Genomic DNA, 24,342 nt, shown 5'->3' with positions numbered 1-24,342 from the left:
GGTCGCTTTGGGTCATATTATGTCTTAAGGGGTCATATTGTGGCCTACGACCCCTTAGGACACCATATGACCCCTAATGACATGATTTGGTGTCTTAAGAGGTCCTATGGTGTCGTTAGGGGTTATATGGTGTCCATAATGGTGTCATAACGGGTCGTATGGTGTCCCAAGACACTATATTACCCCTATGGACAACATAGGACCCCTTAAGACACCAAATCATGTCGTTAGGGGTCATATGGTGTTCTAAGGGGTCATATGGTGTCCCATGAACCCTTATGACCTCTTAGGACACCATATGACCCCTAATGACACCATATTGGATCACTTTGGGTCATATTATGTCCTAAGGGGTCATATTGTGGCCTACGACCCCTTAGGACACCATATGACCCCTAACGACATGATTTGGTGTCTTAAGGGGTCCTATGGTGTTGTTAGGGGTCATATGGTGTCCATAACGGTGTCATAACGGGTTGTATGGTATCCCAAGACACCATATGACCCCTATGGACAACATAGGACCCCTTAAGACACCAAATCATGTCGTTAGGGGTCATATGGTGTCCCATGAACCCTTATGACCTCTTAGGACACCATATGACCCCTAATGACACCATATTGGGTCTCTTTGGGTCATATTGTGTCTTAAGGGGTCCTATGGTGTCGTTATGGGTCATATGGTGTCCATAGGGGTCATATAGTATCTTGGGACACCATAGGGGTCATATAGTATCTTGGGACACCATAGGACCCCGTAGGACACAAAATGACCCCTTAGGACACAATATGACCCAACGCGACCCAATATGGTGTCATTAGGGGTCATATGGTTTCCTAAGAGGTCATAAGGGTTCATGATGTTTTAATCTCTCTCTCTCTCCCCTAATCTCATAAGGGTTCATGATGTCTTAATGTCATAAGGGTTCATGATATCCTATGATGTCTTAATCTCTCTCTCCCCCCCTCTCCCCTAATTTCTCTCTCTCTCTCCCCTAATCTCTCTCTCCCTCTCCCTCTACTTCTCTCCTTCTCTCTCTCTCTCTATCCCTCTCCCATAATCTTTCCATCTATCTCTCTCTCCCTTCCCCCTCCCTGTAATACCCTAAAAATGGTCATCTAAACCATAGGCCCCTAATCTCGACAACGTCACCAAGGTCCTAACCAAAGGCAATTAAATCAATCTTGAGCACACAATTAATTCCTAAAATCATCAAATGTCACATGGCAAATCAATCACTCAATATTAATTAAATATTTATTTAATTAATTAATCATTCCAAGTAAATCATTTTAAACAATTATCTTATTTATTTTAATTAAATATCTTAGCATATTTAATTAAATAAAGCAATTTTCCATAAATCTTCAAAAAAGGAAACAAATCAAGAAAGAAGAATTAATTCAATTAAATAAATCAATTTGCCATAAATCTTCAAAAAAGGAAACAAATCAAGAAAGAGGAATTAATTCAATTAAATAAATCAATTGAGCACAAATCTTCAAAAATGGAAATAAATCAAAAAAGGAATTAATTGACAAAAAAGAATTAAAATTTGAGAAAAGAAATCAATTGGAGATTATCTTGAAAAAAACAAATTAAAAATTGATAGATAATCTCAAAGAAAAGAATTAAAACAATTAAATATTAAAATTGAATGAAATAGAGAATAAATCAGTTTTTTCTTGATTTAATCTTAATTTTAGTTCAATTTCCTTTAAAACTGAGAAAAGCATCCAATCACATCAATTCACCTGGATTGTGCTTCCTCTTGGAAAATCTTGACCGCTCATCATCATTTGATCTCAACCATTGGTTTCTTTCTGAATTTTCTATAAATTCAGGCTCATCTCTCATTCAAAAGGAGGTTGGAGAATATATTGTTATTATATTGTTTTTGATCTAGGATTTCATTGATATATTGCATATTAATTATTTCATATTAATTAAATCATTTAGTTTAATATTGCAAAAATATTGTTAGATTAATATTGCATCCATCTAGCATTCATCATGTTCATATAGATAAAATCCTTCATCTTGATGCTGTCTAGTCATTGGTATTGCTTATAGTCTGAGATCAATCTTATACTTGCATCTTTTAGAAGGCAATGGGTCGATTTGTTATGGTTTATTTATTCATTGATTATATCTGATCAACCATGCATGTAATGACTTAATTGAAGTGTTGTGTCTTGCAGATACAGATTCTCATACCACTTTTCACACACACATTTCTGGCACCCACCATGGGGCTCAAACCCACAATTACAAGATTTATAATGTTTCTTGAACAAATTTAATGTTTGATTTTTATAACTAATAAACATGTGTTAAATTTGCAAATAAAAATCTTTCTTTTTTATTGTTCTTCTATGACAGTAAACAATGGTCTCGGTTTGGAGAGTATAAATTTTTTTTGAACCGTTGGATCTTAACTAATTTGTGATATGTTTTGTAAAATTAAGTTTTCTACAAGATCATAGAAGAGATTTTACTAAATATTTTGGATTTGAAAGTTATTATTGACAAAGTGCAGGACTATCATTCTACTCATTCTTCTATGACAGTCAAAAATGGTCTCGGTTGGAAGAGTATAATATTTTATTGAACCGTTGGATCTCAACCAATTTATGATATGTGGTTGAAAATAAAGTTTTATACAGGTTCACCGAATGGATTTGACAATATATTTTTTTTTTGAAAGTTATGATTGACAGAGTGCAAGACTGTCATTTTACCTATTCTTCTGTGACAATCAAAAATGGTCTCGGTTCGGAGGGCATAACGTTTTATTGAACCGTTGGATCTAACCCAAATTTTAATATGTTTTGTAAAACCAATTTTTCCACATTTACACTGAAGCGATTGTCCAAATTAGCTTTTGTTCAAAAGTTATAAATGACAGAGTGTAGTACTATCAAAAATTGTCATAACTAGGATAGTAATAAAATGGAAATTCTTGTTAGATTAGTTTAATTTAAAGTTTACATGATAGAATTTTCTTTTGATGATTTTTTTTTATGTTATCTTGGAAACTAATTTTGAGATTTTAATGTTTTCAGGACGCTTGTCAAAGAATCTATCAATCAAACATATGCATGCCAAAGAATCAAGAAGAAAATGACTACTGACATATTGGTTTTGCAGGTTGCCTAAGGAGAATCGGCTAAACATTGTGTATTCATTTAGTATTTTCTTAGGCACTTAAATTGCTATCTGGTTAAAGAACAAATCTGTCTTTCGTATTTTAAGAAAAATCTAAGAGGTAGGAGAGTATGCTCTTGTCTTTTATAGACAATCAAAAATCTAGACCCTCGAAGTTTTTTTTCTAAGTTTTGAGATTTGTGTACCTTTAGCGGGCCTGTCACAGTGGGAAAAAGTAATCACCCTGTGAGAACGACCCAAGTGAGTACAGCTGGACCTGAGCATTCCAACTCACTATAATAAATAGGCCTCTGGTGATTAAAGTCTCAGAGGATGGGATTATTTGAGTTTTCTCTTTGAGATCTCTCATATCGAGCATTTTGTAGGGCCTCGCGGTCTCAATCACGTTTACGTGACTACATCTTGTTTCGGTACCTTGTTGGGCTATAGGCCTCAATCATGCTTGCGTGACTTTAAGGGGTAATTTCAAACGGAATTCCTGAGTAAGAACAATAAGATAGAAACTACCTGATTCACCTCCAAAAAGTTGATAATCTTTGTGCAAGAGAGATAGTAACTCTCCCAAGACACTTGCCATATCGTGCCCCCATTAGCGTTTGGAGTCGGCTAATATGGCATTGAGAATGCATTGTGTGAGACTTAGCGGCCGTATTCTGATTAGCTATTGGGTGTGTACCTAAGTCAGCAAGCAAAGGTTTTCTTCTCTAAGCCAACTTCCACAGGGTTAGCGTGCTGTGATTGAATTGTTATATATCTTGCGTGTTTTCTATGTTTTCATCCCTAAAAGAAACCAAAAAAAAACAAAAAAAAAAACAAAAACTGGAATACCAAAACTGGAAAAAACAACAAACAAAGTCAATGATAAACTCTGTCTATGTCCAAACTGGTCTCTGTTAGTCATTGAAACATCAATCCTTATCAAAAACTAGTAGTCGTCAGTCATTGAAACTCTGTCTGTCAGAATCTCGTCTCTGTCCAATCCTCTGTCATATGAATTCCTGATCTTGTTAGTCAAAATAGTCAAAGTTTCCTAGATCAGTCTACAGCAAGCCTAAAATTGGTTACCATCCTCTTGAGCATAAACAACCTTGATAGTGTACCTCTGCCGTTGCGTTGCACGATTTTGTCGATCATCTTTAAGCTAGTTCAAACGAACATTTTATCAAACCTAAGTCAACTTAGATAATGTCTTACACATGATAGATCATTCCTGAAACCAGAACCGATCTTAAGTTACTTCTCTTAATCACTACGTTAAACGAACTACTAGCTACAATTTGATCTTGACTTCTGCACCACATCTCGCTCTCGGTCCTGTCGGTTAAAAATGCCTGTTCAAGCCAAAAGCTCTTCTAATTTTTTTGACAAAAGTAAGAATCCCATGGATGCCTTAGCTCCAATTCCCATGGCTACCTTTTCTCAAATGCTTCAAGATATCAAGAAAGAAATGCATGACCTGAAAATCCAAGAAAATGAATCAATGACTCCTTTTGAAAAACAAATGTTTGATATCAACAGTGTGAAACTTCAAGGAATGCTAAAACAATTAGGTGATTTGACGATTAGATACCAGAAAATAATTGACAATCAAAGACCAAATCTCATACAAGATCACAAGACACCATCACCAAGACAAAAAGACATCTATTCCCTAGATAGACAGTTTACACCTTTGGGGCAATCTATTGAGTCCGCTTTGGAAGAGCTTATTAAGAACAATCTTATCATATTTCCTAAAAAGACCACATCGGGATGGGAATTTATGAGTAAGTACTGTGCATATCATAGACAAAATGAACATAAGACTTTGCATTGCATAGAATTAAAACATAAGATTCAAGATCTCATTGATAATGGTGTCATTGAAATTGAATATCCTAATGACTCACCTAAAGAAAAAGAAGGAACTACTTCTAAGCATAATCAAAATCATGAACCTATGTCTAGCAAGGCTCCATATGTAGCCTCCATCCCTTCCATGATGCCTTCATCGCCTAAAACTTCTTAGCAACAATCCATACCATCTCCTTCAAACAATGAAACTTCTCATGTTGACCTTCAAGGGTTATCTCCTATGGAAATCCAAGTTAATGCCAATATTGATACAAGTTTCTCACATGATTTAAAAATCCTAGATCCTATGCCATCATGCACTCCAATTCCAAACGTACCCACTCCAGAAGGCCCTTTCCAAAATGCTTCCCCATCATGCCAAAATATGGAGATATTCCAAGAATACCCTACACCTATGAAAAATCCTACCCCTTCCTTAGAAGTGACTCCATGTCAAGAGGATAATCTGGAAAATGGAAGAATAAGTCCTATCATAAATCAAGATCAAGACACCAAAACTCCTCAATCCCATCTAATGATTGAAAAAGATCCTATTTCACTAGAATCCCATGATGATCCCCTTATACCTTTCCATTTCTTCCAAGATGACCCCCTTCCATCTCAAGAGAAAACCATCCTTCCAAATCCCATTCCTAATCCACTTCCTAAGCAAGATCATGATGGCTCTTCCACCTTTTCAAACAATCCTATTCAAAATGAAGAGTCAAACACCCTTCCTACTTTATCCAATGGTCCTCTTCCATGTCAAGATCAAAGTATCCCTTCACCTTCTTGTCATAATCCTCCATGTTCACCTCAAGAGTCCATCATGCCCATAAAGCCCTCTCATGATCCTATTATTCCTTGCAAGAAACCTCCACCTCAAAATGAACTTGCCTCTAGCATCCAAAGTAAGAAGAAACCCTTTGTTAAAAAGATCTTTCAAAGCATGCATTATCAAAGAAAAGGGTTAGACATTCATGGACAAGGTATATTAGAACCCCCTGCTATAAAAGAAAATCTTGATTATAATGGCTACATTTCTCACTCTCAAGATGTTGGTATCTCTCATAAATCCTACATTTCTCCAATTAAATCCAAATACACGCTTTCCCCATCATCACTTCCATCCATTCTAGGTCCCTATATCCCTCCATCCCTTATGCAGGATCAACAAAGACACACATCTTCGAGTACCTTCCATCCATCTAAAAGACCTCCATATCATTCCTATCTATCTATGCATCTCCCTCCAAGAAATTTGGATGCCAAGCATAAAAGTCTTAAGTCAAGTAATCCACATGTATTCAAAGATCAACATGTCCCATCTAATCGACATGTCAAAACAAAGAAAAATATGATCCAAAAAGAAAAAGAAAAATATAAAATGCCACAAAGGCCCACAAAGAAAGAAGAAAATTCAAAATTTATATGGGTTCCTAAGGCATTTGTACAAGCAATGCGCTCTAAGGAACTACAAAAGCATAAAAAATCAAAAGCCATGTGGATCCCTAAGCAGCTACTTGAAGCGCAACAGTCTAAAGAAAAATCAAAATTGGCATCCAAAATTGTTGTTCCTCCATCCAAACCTTCCGAGTCTATTCCTCCATTACCTCCTTCATCCGTTTCGGGTTCTTATGCCCCAAAATCTATAACCTTTCCTCCATCCAAATCTCAAAATTTGAGATTCACTTCTCCTCCATATGTCCACCATCCCTCAAGGCGTGTGCCAATGTTGATCTTTCCAGCATTTCCATCTATCGATACACAATTCTTCCAACATCCCATCCATTATCCAACACCTCTTTTTCACCCTTCCATCCATCTTATCCAATCCTTTGCATAAGTCCTTGCCCTAGTTTCATTTCATTATCTTGCCAACATCTTTGAGCATACCTTCATAGCCATGGTCTATTGCAACTCATATTCTAAGGGTACCATCCAAAGCAATGAGATGTTTGGGTACTTCTTCCATCCCCTATCATGCCTCTATTATCTTCCCCCCCAAAAAAAAAGCAAGAAAAAAATGATGAAAAAAAGTGAAAAAAAAAGAAGTAAAGAGAAATGAATTCATCCTTGTGTGAAAACCACTTCTTGTGGCGCCTTGGGCAAGTACCATGATGAAAACCTGGCAAACAGGCATCATGCGTAATCCATTATCCTTTTGCACTTTACACTGGGGGCAAGTTCCATCCATGTACATCCATTTATTATCCATCTTCCTCCATTATCCTTCATCCTCCATTATCCCTCATTCTCTCTATCTACATTCATATCCCTTTTCCACCTTTGATCTTGACAAGGTTAAGGATCTTTGCAGGCTTCATGTGTCCTATCTATTACACTTGATCTAGACCCTTTATCTCCTCTCCATTGCTCGCTTACATCCTTCATTACCACCTTTGATCTTGATTATCCTATCTGCCTCCTATCCAGATCTATTCCTTGGTCTTGATCAACACTATGGACAAAATGCAAAAACATGTTTTCCACAAACCTCTTGACATGACCACTTCTTTGGACCATATGGCTTTGTTACACTATATCCTTGCTTCGCTGTGCTATATCCTTGCTTTACATCGCTAAAATCCTTGCTTTATATTGCTATATCTGGAACATGTGCTTGGATTAACGTTGTGAGATAGTCCTTGAAAGTGTCCACCATCATTCACTTATCCATTCATGTACTCAAAATCCCTTTTGCCTTGCTAGACACTAGGGGAAAACATTAAAAAATAAAAAAAATCATAAAATGTCCTAAAATAAAATCCGAAAAATCGGAAAAAGTCCTGAAAAAATCCTAAAAATAAGAAAATATCCTGAAAAAATCATAAAAATCAGAAAATGTCCTGAAGAAATCATAAAAATCAAAAAAATGTCCTGAAGAAATCCTAAAAATCAGAAAATGTCCTGAAGAAATCATAAAAATCAGAAAATGTCCTAAAGAAATCCTAAAAATCAGAAAATGTCCTGAAGAAATCATAAAAATCAGAAAAAGTCCTTAAGAAATTAAAAAAAAGAGAAAAAGAAAAACAGAAAAAAAGAAAAAAAGAAAAAAAGAGAGAAAATGCCCTGGTGAAAACCTGGTAAACAGGCACCTTGGTAAAAAAAAATCTCTGCCAAGCAGGTGAAATCCTGGTAAACAGGCGCCTCTTGTACTCAAGTGCTCCATCTATCAACGCAACGTTGGCATTCTTGCTTTCCTGCATATTTTCTTTCGCTTGTACATATTTCAGTCACTTTTGTGACATCCTGGTTTGTTGGAACCCTCATGGCTTGAAATCGATCAATGTCCTAGTCTTAGGTAATCCACAGAGCATATTATATGTCCTAAGTAGTATCAACCAAGTCAACCTTACGTCAGTGAAACCTGGTCATCCACTCCGAGTCAGTTACCTATCTCCTGACTACTAAAGAGTTTTATCACTGAATTAACAAGCAAAACAACATAACAGAAAACAATCACTAAACTATTTGAGCTATGCATGAAAATTGTATTTGTGTGCTGTCTTTTATATTGGTTTTCGATTATTATCCCTCTGAGTAACTCGAGGAAGTCTATCTTGACTAAGAGGAGCAAGGATTGGGGGCATAATATTTTCTTGTTTGCTGCTTGAAGGAATGATCCCAATGATCTGGAAACATCTAAATTAGCTGGGTGTCTGTGATTAGAGCCTTCACATCAAGGTGGAATCGCCTCACATACCTCGACTCCGCTTATTTGAATGCTACAAGGAGGTTCCCATCATTTCTTTGTTTGTTTTGAGGGAATTTCTTCATTGTGCAATCTGGGTCCATGCATAATTTGTCCAAGGATATGAACGAGAAAAAGGGTTATTGCGGACAAGATAATTAATATTGCACATGAAAAGAAATGAACTCTATTCTGCTTGCTATAATTGTAAAACGCTCAATGATGACAATTAATCTTTTCAAAGTCCAATGACCAGGTTTAGGTTGCATCTCATTTTGCATCTCATCTTGCATTTCATTCTACATTTTGTGAATTTGGAGTGATTTCGGTATAGTAACAATGCTTCCTCTTTGTCTGCTAAATGAGAGTCGGGAGCGTCATCATTTCTTCGCTAAGTGGTCTCTTTTCATCATTTCTCCGATTGAGTACTTATGTTTTGAGATGTTAGCTACATACATGAGCATTTCATATAAATTCATGCATTCATTATCATTCATTTAAATCCATCTTATTGCATAGGAAAATGAAAACATTGCATCATTCATTATCATTCATTTGCATTCATCTTATTGCATAGAAAAATGAAAAAAATTGCATTACTCATTATTCATTACTCATTTGCATTATCATTTATTTGCATATGAAAAGAAACAAAAATAGACATCCATGATCATTTGCATTGCATACATTCATGCTGAAAAGAAATGCATACATATAGAATAAAGCATATAGAACAACATCTCATAATCCATCAACACAAGTACAATGAAATCAAATCACGAGCTTGTAAATCGGTTGTCCTGAGTCCATTTTTGGGATCGAAATCAAAAATTGAGATCATTTTGCTAGTCAATTTCAAAATTTGGCCCACTTAGTGCTCTTTTCATCAAAAGCTCTCTCTCTTCTAATTGCGCTCAATTTCTCGTTAATCAACGCTGAATCTCAATTTAATTTCTACAAATCAACTTTGCGCTCAATTTCTCGCTAAAATTTCAAAAATTCCTCTGAATCATTTGTGCTCAAAACAACTTATCATCGCTCAAAATTGCCTATAATCATCATGAACCCTTGCTATTTTTCGATTTCGCTCCCGAGGGGGCATACTCATGACCTTATGACCTCACATTCTTCAATGTCGAAATTTTTTTTAAATCTTCATCGAAAGTTGAGCAAAAATCTTTTCAACTAAAGAAAATCAAATAAGACCTCATCGCTAGGGGCATCTCAACTTCATCGCTTTATATCAAGTTGAGATTTCTCGATCATCTCATCCAAATCAATCTCTAGGGGCATATCAACTTCATCGTTTCATATCAAGCTGATATTTGTCTTTTATCTGAATCAATCTCTTTATGTTAATCTGTTCCATTGCTTTTCATCAAGCTGATTTTTCATTTAAACTCAATCAAGGGTTTAAAGAGTATCTTCTATCATGCTAAATCTAAACAGGTGTTACCTTTTATTTGTTTCTTGATCAAGCTAAACAATTTATCTTCATCGTATCTTGATCAATCAAGTTCAAGATCGATTTTTATCATCACTCACTGTATCTAAGTTCAATCAAGTTCTAGATCAGTAAGATCCGCTTCTTGATCAATCAAGTTCAAGTTCGGTATCTTTTGTTTTCTATCGTTCCCAAGTTCAATCAAGTTCCGAAACGGTATCACGTTAATCAGACTTTATTCAGCTTTGTCGCTTCGAATCAAACTAAACACCTCGCTTTTTTATGTAGTTCGTGATCAATCAAGTTCAGAACTGACATCTCCTAGACATCAACTATTCTTTGAACCAACGTGTTGCTCACACATTAATTCAAAGAGGGGCAAATGTAATACCCTAAAAATGGTCATCTAAACCATAGGCCCCTAATCTCGACAACGTCACCAAGGTCCTAACCAAAGGCAATTAAATCAATCTTGAGCACACAATTAATTCCTAAAATCATCAAATGTCACATGGCAAATCAATCACTCAATATTAATTAAATATTTATTTAATTAATTAATCATTCCAAGTAAATCATTTTAAACAATTATCTTATTTATTTTAATTAAATATCTTAGCATATTTAATTAAATAAAGCAATTTGCCATAAATCTTCAAAAAAGGAAACAAATCAAGAAAGAAGAATTAATTCAATTAAATAAATCAATTTGCCATAAATCTTCAAAAAAGGAAACAAATCAAGAAAGAGGAATTAATTCAATTAAATAAATCAATTGAGCACAAATCTTCAAAAATGGAAATAAATCAAAAAAAGAATTAATTGACAAAAAAGAATTAAAATTTGAGAAAAGAAATCAATTGGAGATAATCTTGAAAAAAACAAATTAAAAATTGATAGATAATCTCAAAGAAAAGAATTAAAACAATTAAATATTAAAATTGAATGAAATAGAGAATAAATCAGTTTTTTCTTGATTTAATCTTAATTTTAGTTCAATTTCCTTTAAATCAGTTTTTTCTTGATTTAATCTTAATTTTAGTTCAATTTCCTTTAAAACTGAGAAAAGCATCCAATCACATCAATTCACCTGGATTGTGCTTCCTCTTGGAAAATCTTGACCGCTCATCATCATTTGATCTCAACCATTGGTTTCTTTCTTAATTTTCTATAAATTCAGGCTCCAGGTGAATTTATAGAAAATGATGAGCGGTCAAGATTTTCCAAGAGGAAGCACAATCCAGGTGAAATTGATGTGATTGGATGCTTTTCTTAGTTTTAAAGGAAATTGAACTAAAATTAAGATTAAATCAAGAAAAAACTGATTTATTCTCTATTTCATTCAATTTTAATATTTAATTGTTTTAATTCTTTTCTTTGAGATTATCTATCAATTTTTAATTTGTTTTTTTCAAGATTATCTCCAATTGATTTCTTTTCTCAAAATTTAATTCTTTTTTGTCAATTAATTCCTTTTTTGATTTATTTCCATTTTTGAAGATTTGTGCTCAATTGATTTATTTAATTGAATTAATTCCTCTTTCTTGATTTGTTTCCTTTTTTGAAGATTTATGGCAAATTGCTTTATTTAATTAAATTAATTCCTCTTTCTTGATGTGTTTCCTTTTTTGAAGATTTATGGCAAATTGATTTATTTAATTAAATATGCTAAGATATTTAATTAAAATAAATAAGATAATTGTTTAAAATGATTTACTTGGAATGATTAATTAATTAAATAAATATTTAATTAATATTGAGTGATTGATTTGCCATGTGACATTTGATGATTTTAGGAATTAATTGTGTGCTCAAGATTGATTTAATTGCCTTTGGTTAGGACCTTGGTGACGTTGTCAAGATTAGGGGCCTATGGTTTAGATGACCATTTTTAGGGTATTACATTTGCCCCTCTTTGAATTAATGTGCGAGCAACACGTTGGTTCAAAGAATAGTTGATGTCTAGGAGATGTTAGTTCTGAACTTGATTGATCACGAACTACATAAAAAAGCTAGGTGTTTAGTTTGATTCGAAGCGACAAAGCTGAATAAAGTCTGATTAACGTGATACCGTTTCGGAACTTGATTGAACTTGGGAACGATAGAAAACAAAAGATACCGAACTTGAACTTGATTGATCAAGAAGCGGATCTTATTGATCTAGAACTTGATTGAACTTAGATACAGTGAGTGATGATAAAAATTGATCTTGAACTTGATTGATTAAGATACGATGAAGATAAATTGTTTAGCTTGATCAAGAAACAAATAAAACGTAACACCTGTTTAGATTTAGCATGATAGAAGATACTCTTTAAACCCTTGATTGAGTTTAAATGAAAAATCAGCTTGATGAAAAGCAATGGAACTGATTAACGTAAAGAGATTGATTCAGATAAAAGACAAATATCAGCTTGATATGAAGCGATGAAGTTGATATGCCCCTAGAGATTGATTTGGATGAGATGATCGAGAAATCTCAACTTGATATAAAGCAATGAAGTTGAGATGCCCCTAGTGATGAGGTCTTATTTGATTTTCTTTAGTTGAAAAGATTTTTGCTCGACTTTCGATGAAGATTTAAAAATTTTCTCGACATTGAAGAATGTGAGGTCATAAGGTCATGAGTATGCCCCCTTGGGAGCGAAATCGAAAAATAGCAAGGGTTCATGATGATTATAGGCAATTTTGAGCGATGATAAGTTGTTTTGAGCACAAATGATTCAGAGGAATTTTTGAAATTTTAGCGAGAAATTGAGCGCAAAGTTGATTTGTAGAAATTAAATTGAGATTTAGCATTGATTAATGAGAAATTGAGCGCAATTAGAAGAGAGAGAGCTTTTGATGAAAAGAGCACTAAGTGGGCCAAATTTTGAAATTGACTAGCAAAATGATCTCAATTTTCGATTTCGATCCCAAAAATGGACTCAGGACAACCGATTTACAAGCTCGTGATTTGATTTCATTGTACTTGTGTTGATGGATTATGAGATGTTGTTCTATATGCTTTATTCTATATGTATGCATTTCTTTTCAGCATGAATGTATGCAATGCAAATGATCATGGATGTCTATTTTTGTTTCTTTTCATATGCAAATAAATGATAATGCAAATGAGTAATGAATAATGAGTAATGCAATTTTTTTCATTTTTCTATGCAATAAGATGAATGTAAATGAATGATAGTGAACGTATGAATTTATATGAAATGCTCATGTATGCAGCTAACATCTCAAAACACAAGTACTCAATCGGAGAAATGATGAAAAGAGACCACTTAGCGAAGAAATGATGACGCTCCTGACTCTCGTTCAGCAGACAAAGAGGAAGCATTGTTACTATACCGAAATCACTCCAAATTCACTAAATGCAGAATGAAATGCAAGATGAGATGCAAAATGAGATGCAACCTAAACCTAGTCACTGGACTTTGAAAAGCTTAATTGTCATCATTGAGTGTTTTACAATTATAGCAAGTAGAATAGAGTTCATTTCTTTTCATGTGCAATATTAATTATCTTGTCCGCAATGACCCTTTTTTCGTTCATATCCTTGGACAAATTACGCATGGACCTGGATTGCACAATGAAGAAATTCCCTCAAAACAAACAAAGAAATGATGGGAACCTCCTTGTAGCATTCAAATAACCGGAGTCGAGGTATGTGAGGCGATTCCACCTTGATGTGAAGGCTCTTATCACAGACACCCAACTAATTTAGATGTTTCTAGATCATTAGGATCATTCCTTCAAGCAACAAACAAGAAAATATTATGCCCCCATTCCTTGCTCCTCTTAGTCAAGATAGACTTCCTCGAGTTACTCAGAGGGATAATAATCGAAAACCAATATAAAAGACAGCACACAAATACAATTTTCATGCATAGCTCAAATAGTTTAGTGATTGTTTTCCGTTATGTTGTTTTGCTTGTTAATTTAGTGATAAAACTCTTTAGTAGTCAGGAGATAGGTAACTGACTCGGAGTGGACGACCAGATTTCACTGACGTAAGGTTGACTTGGTTGATACTGCTTAGGACATATAATGTGCTCTGTGGATTACCTAAGACTAGGACATTGATCGATTTCAAGCCATGAGGGTTCCAACGAACCAGGATGTCACAAAAGTGCCTGAAATATGTACAAGCGAAAGAAAATATGCAGGAAAGCAAGAATGCCAACGTTGCGTTGATAGATGGAGCGCTTGAGTACAAGAGGCACCTGTTTACCAGGTTTTCAGTTGCTTGGCAGAGATTCTTTTTTTTTTTTTACCAAGGTGCCTGTTTACCAGGTTTTCACCAGGGCATTTTCTCTCTTTTTTTTTTCTTTTTCTTTTTTTTTTTGAATTTCTTCAAGACTTTTTTTTTATTTTTATGATTTCTTCAGGACATTTTCTGATTTTTATGATTTTTTCAGGACATTTTCTTATTTTTATGATTTTTTCAGGACTTTTTCCGATTTTTAGGATTTTGTTTTAGGACATTTTATTGTTTTTTTGATTTTTTAATGTTTTCCCCTAGTGTCTAGCAAGGCAAAAGGGATTTTTAGTACATGAATGGATAAGTGAATGATGGTGGACACTTTCAAGGACTATCTCACAACGTTAATCCAAGCACATGTTCCAGATATAGCAATATAAAGCAAGGATTTTAGCGATGTAAAGCAAGGATATAGCACAGCGAAGCAAGGATATAGTGTAACGAAGCCATATGGTCCAAAGAAGTGGTCATGTCAAGAGGTTTGTGGAAAACATGTTTTTGCATTTTGTCCATAGTGTTGATCAAGATCAAGGAATAGATCTGGATAGGAGGTAGATAGGATAATCAAGATCAAAGGTGGTAATGAAGGATGTAAGCGAGCAATGGAGAGGAGATAAAGGGTCTAGATCAAGTGTAATAGATAGGACACATGAAGCCTGCAAAGATCCTTAACCTTGTCAAGATCAAAGGTGGAAAAGGGATATGAATGTAGATAGAGAGAATGAGGGATAATGGAGGATGAAGGATAATGGAGGAAGATGGATAATAGATGGATGTACATGGATGGAACTTGCCCCCAGTGTAAAGTGCAAAAGGATAATGGATTACACATAATGCCTGTTTGCCAGGTTTTCATCATGGTACTTGCCCAAGGCGCCACAAGAAATGGTTTTCACACAAGGACGAATTCATTTCTCTTTACTTCTTTTTTTTTCACTTTTTTTCATCATTTTTTTCTTGTTTTTTTTTTTTTTGGGAAGATAATAGAGGCATGATAGGGGATGGAAGAAGTACCCAAACATCTCATTGCTTTGGATGGTACCCTTAGAATATGAGTTGCAATAGACCATGGCTATGAAGGTATGCTCAAAGATGTTGGCAAGATAATGAAATGAAACTAGGGCAAGGACTTATGCAAAGGATTGGATAAGATGGATGGAAGGGTGAAAAAGAGGTGTTGGATAATGGATGGGATGTTGGAAGAATTGTGTATCGATAGATGGAAATGCTAGAAAGATCAACATTGGCACACGCCTTGAGGGATGGTGGACATATGGAGGAGAAGTGAATCTCAAATTTTGAAATTTGGATGGCTGAAAGGTTACATATTTTGGGGCATAAGAACCCGAAATGGATGAAGGAGGTAATGGAGGAATAGACTTGGAAGGTTTGGATGGAGGAACAACAATTTTGGATGCCAATTTTGATTTTTCTTTAGACTGTTGCACTTCAAGTAGCTACTTAGGGATCCACATGGCTTTTGATTTTTTATGCTTTTGTAGTTCCTTAGAGCGCATTGCTTGTACAAGTGCCTTAGGAACCCATATAAATTTTGACTTTTCTTCTTTCTTTGTGGGCCTTTGTGGCGTTTTGTATTTTTCTTTTTCTTTTTGGATCATATTTTGCTTTGTTTTGACATGTCGATTAGATGGGACATGTTGATCTTTGAATACATGTGGATTACTTGACTTAAGACTTTTATGCTTGGCATCCAAATTGCTTGGAGGGAGATGCGTGGATAGATAGGAATGATATGGAGGTCTTTTAGATGGATGGAAGGTACTCGAAGATGTGTGCCTTTGTTGATCCTGCATAAGGGATTGAGGGATATAGGGACCTAGAATGGATGGAAGCGATGATGGGGAAAGCATGTATTTGGATTTAATTGGAGAAATGTAGGATTTATGAGAGATACCAACATCTTGAGAGTGAGAAATGTAGCCATTATAATCAAGATTTTCTTTTATAGCAGGGGGTTCTAATATACCTTGTCCATGAATGTCTAACCCTTTTCTTTGATAATGCATGCTTTGAAAGATCTTTTTAACAAAGGGTTTCTTCTTACTTTGGATGCTAGAGGCAAGTTCATTTTGAGGTGGAGGTGTCTTGCAAGGAATAATAGGATCGTGAGAGGGCTTTATGGGCATGATGGACTCTTGAGGTGAACATGGAGGATTATGACAAGAAGGTGAAGGGATACTTTGATCTTGACATGGAAGAGGACCATTGGATAAAGTAGGAAGGGTGTTTGACTCTTCATTTTGAGTAGGATTGTTTGAAGAGGTGGACGAGGCATCATGATCTTGCTTAGGAAGTGGATTAGGAATGGGATTTGGAAGGATGGTTTTCTCTTGAGATGGAAGGGGGTCATCTTGGAAGAAATGGAAAGGTATAAGGGAATCATCATGGGATTCTAGTGAAATAGGATCTTTTTCAATCACTCGATGGGATTGAGGAGTTTTGGTGTCTTGATCTTGATTTATGATAGGACTTATTCTTCCATTTTCCAGATTATCCTCTTGACATGGAGTCACTTCTAAGGAAGGGATAGGATTTTTCATAGGTGTAGGGGATTCTTGGAATATCTCCATATTTTGGCATGATGGGGAAGCATTTTGGAAAGGGCCTTCTGGAGTGGGTACGTTTGGAATTGGAGTGCATGATGGCATAGGATCTAGGATTTTTAAATCATGTGAGAAACTTGTATGAATATTGGCATTAACTTGGATTTCCAAAGGAGATAACCCTTGAAGGTCAACATGAGAAGTTTCATTGTTTGAAGGGGATGGTATGGATTGTTGTTGAGAAGTTTTAGGTGATGAAGGAAGGGATGGAGGCTACATATGGAGCCTTGCTAGACATAGGTTCATGATTTTGATTATGCTTAGAAGTAGTTCCTTCTTTTTCTTTAGGTGAGTCATTAGGATATTCAATTTCAATGACACCATTATCAATGAGATCTTGAATCTTATGTTTTAATTCTATGCAATGCGAAGTCTTATGTTCATTTTGTCTATGATATGCACAATACTTACTCATAAATTCCCATCCCCATGTGGTCTTTTTAGGCAATATGATAAGATTGTTCTTAATAAGCTCTTCCAAAGCGGACTCAATAGATTGCCCCAAAGGTGTAAACTGTCTATCTAGGGAATAGATGTCTTTTTGTCTTGGTGAAGGTGTCTTGTGAGCTTGTTTGAGATTTGGCTTTTGATTTTCAATCATTTGTTGGTATTTGCTTGACACATCACATAATCGTTTGAGCACTTCTTGAAGTTTCTCACACTTGATATCATACATTTGTTTTTCAAATGGAGTCATTGATCTATTTTGTTGGATTTCCATGTCATATATTTTTTTCTTTATATCTTGAAGCATTTGAGCATAGGAAGCCATGGGAATTGGAGCTAAGGTATCCAGGAGATTCTTACTTTTGTCAAAAAAATTAGAAGAGCTTTTGGTATGAACATACATTTTTAACCGATAGGACCGAGGGCGAAATGTGTTGCAAAAGTCGAGATCAAATTGTAGCTAGTAGTTCGTTTAACGTAGTGATTAAGAGAAGTAACTTAAGATCTGGTCTGGTTTCAGGAATGATCTATCCTGTGTAAGACATTATCTAAGTTAACTTAGGTTTGATAAGATGTTGTTTGAACTAGCTGAGAGATGATTGACAAAATTGTGCAATGCAATGGCAGGGGTACACTATCAAGGTTGTTTATGCTCAAGAGGATGGTAACCAATTTTAGGCTCGCTGTAGACTGTTTTAGACAATTTTGACAATTTTGACTGATAAGATTAGGAATTCGTATGACAGAGGATTGGACAGAGATGAGATTCTGACAGACAAAGTTTCAATGACTGACGACTAACATTTTTTGATAAGGATTGATGTTTCAATGACTAATAGAGACCAGTTCGGACACAGACAGAGTTTATCACTGACTTTGTTTGTTGTTTTCTCCAGTTTTGGTATTCCAGTTTTAGTTTTTTTTTTGTTTTTTTTGTTTTTTTCAGGGATGAAAACATAGAAAACACGCAAGATATATAACAATTCAATCACAACATGCTAACCCTATGGAAGTTGGCTTAGAGAAGAAAAACTTTGCTTGCTGACTTAGGTACACACCCAATAGCTAATCAGAATACGGCTGCTGAGTCTCACGCAATGGATTCTCAATGCCGTATTAGCCGACTCCAAACGCTAATGGGGGCACGATATGGCAAGTGTCTTGGGAGAGTTACTATCTCTCTTTTACAAAGATTATCAACCTTTCAGAGGTGAATCAGGTAGTTTCTATCTTATGGTTCTTAGTAAGGAATTCCGTTTGAAATTACCCCTTGAAGTCATGCAAGCATGGTTGAGGCCTATATCCCAACAAGGTACCGAAACAAGATGTAGTCACGTAAACGTGATTGAGACCGCGAGGCCCTACAAAATGTTCGATATGAGAGATCTCAAAGAGAAAACTCAAATAATCCCATCCTCTGAGACTTTAATCACCAGAGGCCTATTTATTATAGTGAGTTGGAATGTTCAGGTCCAGCTGTACTCACTTGGGTCATTCTCACAGGGTGATTACTTTTTCCCACCGTGACAGGCCCGCTAAAGGTACACAAATCTCAAAACTTAGAAAAAAACTTCGAGGGTCTAGTTTTCTGATTGTCTATAAAAGACAAGAGCATACTCTCCTACCTCTTAGATTTTTTTGAAAACATGAAAGACAGATTTGTTCTTTAACCAGATAGCAATTTAAGTGCCTAAGAAAATACTAAATGAATACACAATGTTTAGCCGATTCTCCTTAGGCAACCTGCAAAACCAATATGTCAGTAGTCATTTTCTTCTTGATTCTTTGGCATGTGTATGTTTGATTGATAGATTCTTTGACAAGCGTCCTGAAAACATTAAAATCTCAAAATTAGTTTCCAAGATAACATAAAAAAAAATCATCAAAAGAAAATTCTATCATGTAAACTTTAAATTAAACTAATCTAACAAGAATTTCCATTTTATGACTATCCTAGTTATGACAATTTTTGATAGTACTACACTCTATCGTTAAATACTTTTTGAAAACAAGCTAATTTGGACAATCTCTTCGGTGAAAATGTGGAAAACTTGGTTTTACAAAACATATTAAAATTTGGGTGAGATCCAACGGTTCAATAGAACGTTATGCCCTCCGAACTGAGACCATGTTTGACTGTCACAGAAGAATAGGTAAAATGACAGTCCTGCACTCTGTCAATCATAACTTTCAAACAAAAAATATTTTGTCAAATCCATTCGGTGAACCTGTAGAAAACTTCATTTTCAACAACATATCAAAAATTTGGTTGAGATCCAATGGTTCAATAAAAAATTATACTCTTCCAACCGAGACCATTTTTGACTGTCATAGAAGAATGAGTAAAATGATAGTCCTGCACTTTGTCAATAATAACTTTCAAATCCAAAATATTTAGGAAAATCCCTTCGGTGATCCTGTAGAAAACTTGATTTTACAAAACATATCACAAATTAGTTAAGATCCAACGGTTCAATAAAAATTTATACTCTCCAAACCCAGACCATTGTTTACTGTCATAGAAGAACAATAAAAAAGAAAGATTTTTATTTGCAAATTTAACACATGTTTATTAGTTATAAAAATCAAACATTAAATTTGTTCAAGAAACATTATAAATCTTGTAGTTGTGGGTTTGAGCCCCACGGTGGGCACCAAAAATGTGTGTGTAAAAAGTGGTATGAGAATCTATATCTGCAAGACACAACACTTCAATTAAGTCATTACATGCATGGTTGATCAGATATAATCAATGAATAAATAAACCATAACAAATCGACCCATTGCCTTCTAAAAGATGCGAGTATAAGATTGCTCTCAGATTATAAGCAATACCAGTGACTAGACAACATCAAGACGAAGGATTTTATCTATATGAACATGATGAATGCTAGATGGATGCAATATTAATCTAACAATATTTTTGCAATATTAAACTAAATGATTTAATTAATATGAAATAATTAATATGCAATATATCAATGAAATCCTAGAGCAAAAACAGTATAATAACAATATATTCTCCAGCCTCTCTTTGAATGAGAGATGAGCCTGAATTTATAAAAAATTCAGAAAGAAACCAATGGTTGAGATCAAATGATGATGAGCGGTTAAGATTTTCCAAAGGGAAGCACAATCCAGGTGAATTGATGTGATTGGATGCTTTTCTCAGTTTTAAAGGAAATTGAACTAAAATTAAGATTAAATTAAAAAAAACTGATTTAAAGGAAATTGAACTAAAATTAAGATTAAATCAAGAAAAAACTGATTTATTCTCTATTTCATTCAATTTTAATATTTAATTGTTTTAATTCTTTTCTTTGAGATTATCTATCAATTTTTAATTTGTTTTTTTCAAGATTATCTCCAATTGATTTCTTTTCTCAAATTTTAATTCTTTTTTGTCAATTAATTCCTTTTTTGATTTATTTCCATTTTTGGAGATTTGTGCTCAATTGATTTATTTAATTGAATTAATTCCTCTTTCTTGATTTGTTTCCTTTTTTGAAGATTTATGGCAAATTGCTTTATTTAATTAAATTAATTCCTCTTTCTTGATGTGTTTCCTTTTTTGAAGATTTATGGCAAATTGATTTATTTAGTTAAATTTAATCTCCCTCTCCCTCTGCTTCTCTCCTTCTCTCTCTCTCTCTCTATCCCCCTCCCATAATCTTTCCATCTATCTCTCTCTCCCTTCCCCCTCCCCATCTCTCTCCCTCTGTCTCTCTGTCTCTCTGTCTCTCTCTCTTAATCTCTCCACTAATCTCTCTCTCTCTCTTTGTCTTTGTCTCTCTCTCTCTCTCTCTATCCCTTTCCCCTACTCTCTCTCTCTCTCTCTCTACCACCCCCTACCCATCTCTCCCTTCCCCCTCCCCATCTCTCTCTCTCTCTCTCTCTCTCTCCCCTAAGGTCTCTCTATCCCTCCCCCTCCCTCCCTTTCTCTCTCTCTCTCCCCCCACTCACCCCTCTCTCTCTCTCTCTCTCTCTCTTTCTCTTTCTCTCTCTCTCTCCCCTAATCTCTCTCTCTCTCTTCTCCCCCTCTCTCTCTTTCTCTTTCTCTCTTCCCTAATCTCTCTCTCTCTCTCTCCCTCTCTCTCTCTCTTTCTCCTAATCTCTCTCTCTCTCTCTCTCTCTCTCTCTCTCTCTCTCTCTCTCTCTCTCTCTCTCTCTCTCTCTCTCTCTCTCTGTCCCCCCTCTCTCTCTCTCCCTCTCCTCCTCTCTCTTTCTCCCTCTCTCCCTCTCCTTCTCTCTCTCTCTCTCTAAAATATGACTAATAAAATCCGATATCGGATTTTATTGGATACCGGATTTTTGCCATCGCCATTAATGTGGTAGTTCAGTAAATAAAAGGTGGCAATGGGAAAATTTTGGGGACCAAAAATTTATATATTAAAATCGAATATCCAATTTTTGTAGTCAAATTTTCAAATTTCAAATTTCGGCTCGAGAATGCTTTGGTATTTGGCTTGGAAGTGACAAGCCTGGAAAGTCAACTGAAAAAACATGTTTTTCAGTATTCCTTGATTTTCCAGACTTTACACTGGTGGCTGACAACTTTTTTTGTAGCCAAAATTGATAAAACGAAAAGGGTTTTTTAAGAACGTTCCCATCTTTCCAACAATATAAGGCTTGTCTTATTTTGACTTTAATAAATAATTATTATTTATTTTCTAATTGAATGCTGACAATAGTTCTCAATGATATACTGATTGAAAAACACTCATAACTTTCAAATGGTATAACATTTTTTGAATCCGAAACATGCGTCACATCCTATGCTTCGTCTACTATAGGGAAAAATTAAAAAAAAATAAATTTCATAAGGTTTTGACCAAGTTAAGGTGGTCAGACGCAGGAGTTTCTGAATTTCTGAAAAGCTGTAGTAAAGAATTCATAAATAATTATTTACTTTATAAAAAATTAAAAAAAATAATGTGTCACATCCGAACATGAAACTAATACTTATATTATAAATATTATGATTTGATTGTGATTAGGGTGGTCAGACATACGTCTACTTATTTTTTTCCTGAAATTTTAGTACCACTGCATTGAAATTTGAAATTTTCATCAAATAGGATTTTTTTTGTCCAAAAAACAACTAGTAGCTTAGAAACTACATTAAATTTTATATATATTCTCTTCTTAAATATTTAAAAAATAATGTTCACAACTTATTCAAATTTTCATGTCAAGTTGCATAACTCTGATTTTCTGAAATTTCATTGCCACTTAAGGGCCTGTTTTGGCACACCATGATCCTGCACATACCCAAGACCGTTATTTGTGATGATGGACATGGGTACACCATACCAGTAGATGATGTAATTAAGGATGAATGAGGCGATCTACTTGCCGGTGACTTGGGTAAGTGGAACAACTTTGATCCACTTTGTGAAGTATTCGGTGGCAGCAATAATGAATTTGTGGTCGTTGGATGAAGATGGATGGATTTTACCCACAAGGTCAAGGCCCCACTGACAAAAGGGCCATGTTATTGTGATTGGTTGCAATTCCTATGCTGGTGCATGTATCAGGTCTCCATGAACTTGGCATTTCTTGCATTTTTTGACAAAGTAGTAGGAGTCTTTTTCCATGGATGGCCAATAGTATCCAATGCGCAGGAGTTTCTTGGCTAGTGATGGACCGCTTGCATGAGTTCCAAACATTCCTTCATGTACCTCTTCCAAGGCCTTTGTTATCTCATCTTGTTCCAAACATCGAAGGAGAGTACCATCAAGACTATGTTGGTATAGGGTTTGAGCAATAATGGTATATCGAGCGGTTTAGCGAATGAAGGTTTTACGTTGGTTATTTGATTGGTTAGGAGGAAGTGTGTGATCACGGAGATAGGTGTAGAACTCACCGTACCATGGGGATTCGGAATCGATAAGGCAATATATCATCTCCGATTCAAGGATATCATAAGCGGGAATCCAAAGTTGTTCTACCAAGAACTCGTAGCGTGTTGAATTCTATGGAAGATCTAGGAGAGATGCGATGGTAGCCATAGCATCAGCAGCTTGATTCTGATCTCTAGGTACCTGCTCAAAGGTGATAGCAGTGAATGATGTTTTTAATTTGTCCACCATTTGTTTGTACGACATGAGTTTTTCATCCTTGGTCTGATATTCATTTGTTGCTTATTGAATGACTAGTTGGGATTCACCATATACTTGTAGTTCTTGTAACTTCCATTGTATGGCTAGCCTGAGTCCTATAATCAAGGCCTCATATTCAGCTATGTTGTTTGTGCATGGAAATGTAAGCCTGTAAGACTTTGGGATGTTGTCACCTTGAGGTGTGATAAACAAAATACTTGCCCCCAAGCCATGCCTAGTGCATGAACCATCAAAGTATAGTTTCCATGGTTGTGTTGTTGTGATCATGAATATCTCTTCATCTAAAAAATTGGAAATGAGAGGATGATCGCCTATGAGGGGAGCATCGACCAACTGATCTACAATAACTTGGCCTTTCATAGCCTTACGGTCAACATACTTGATGTCAAATTCACTTAGAATCATCACCCATTTGGCCAAGCAGCCTATCAATGCTGCTTTACTGAGTAAGTATTTGAGTGGATCAATCTTTGCAATTAGCTATACTTTATGTGTTAACAGATAGTGCCCCAATTTAGTGGCTGCCAAGATTACTGCTGGCAAGCTTGCTCAATAGGTGTGTAATTGAGTTCATAGCCAACCAGTGTGCAAGAGATGTAGTAAACAACACACTCTTTCCCTTCTGCATTGTGTTGTGCCAATAGTACACCCAATGCTATATTTGTTGCTGATATATAGAGTAGTAAAGGCCTACTTGGATCTGGTGGGACAGCAATGGTGTATTCATGAGATAGTCTTTAAGCATTTGGAA

Source organism: Cryptomeria japonica, chromosome 2 (genome assembly GCF_030272615.1).
Source record: "Cryptomeria japonica chromosome 2, Sugi_1.0, whole genome shotgun sequence".
Lineage (NCBI taxonomy): Eukaryota > Viridiplantae > Streptophyta > Pinopsida > Cupressales > Cupressaceae > Cryptomeria > Cryptomeria japonica.
The sequence above is the reverse complement of the archived record's forward strand: the minus strand, read 5'-3'. Positions refer to the sequence as shown.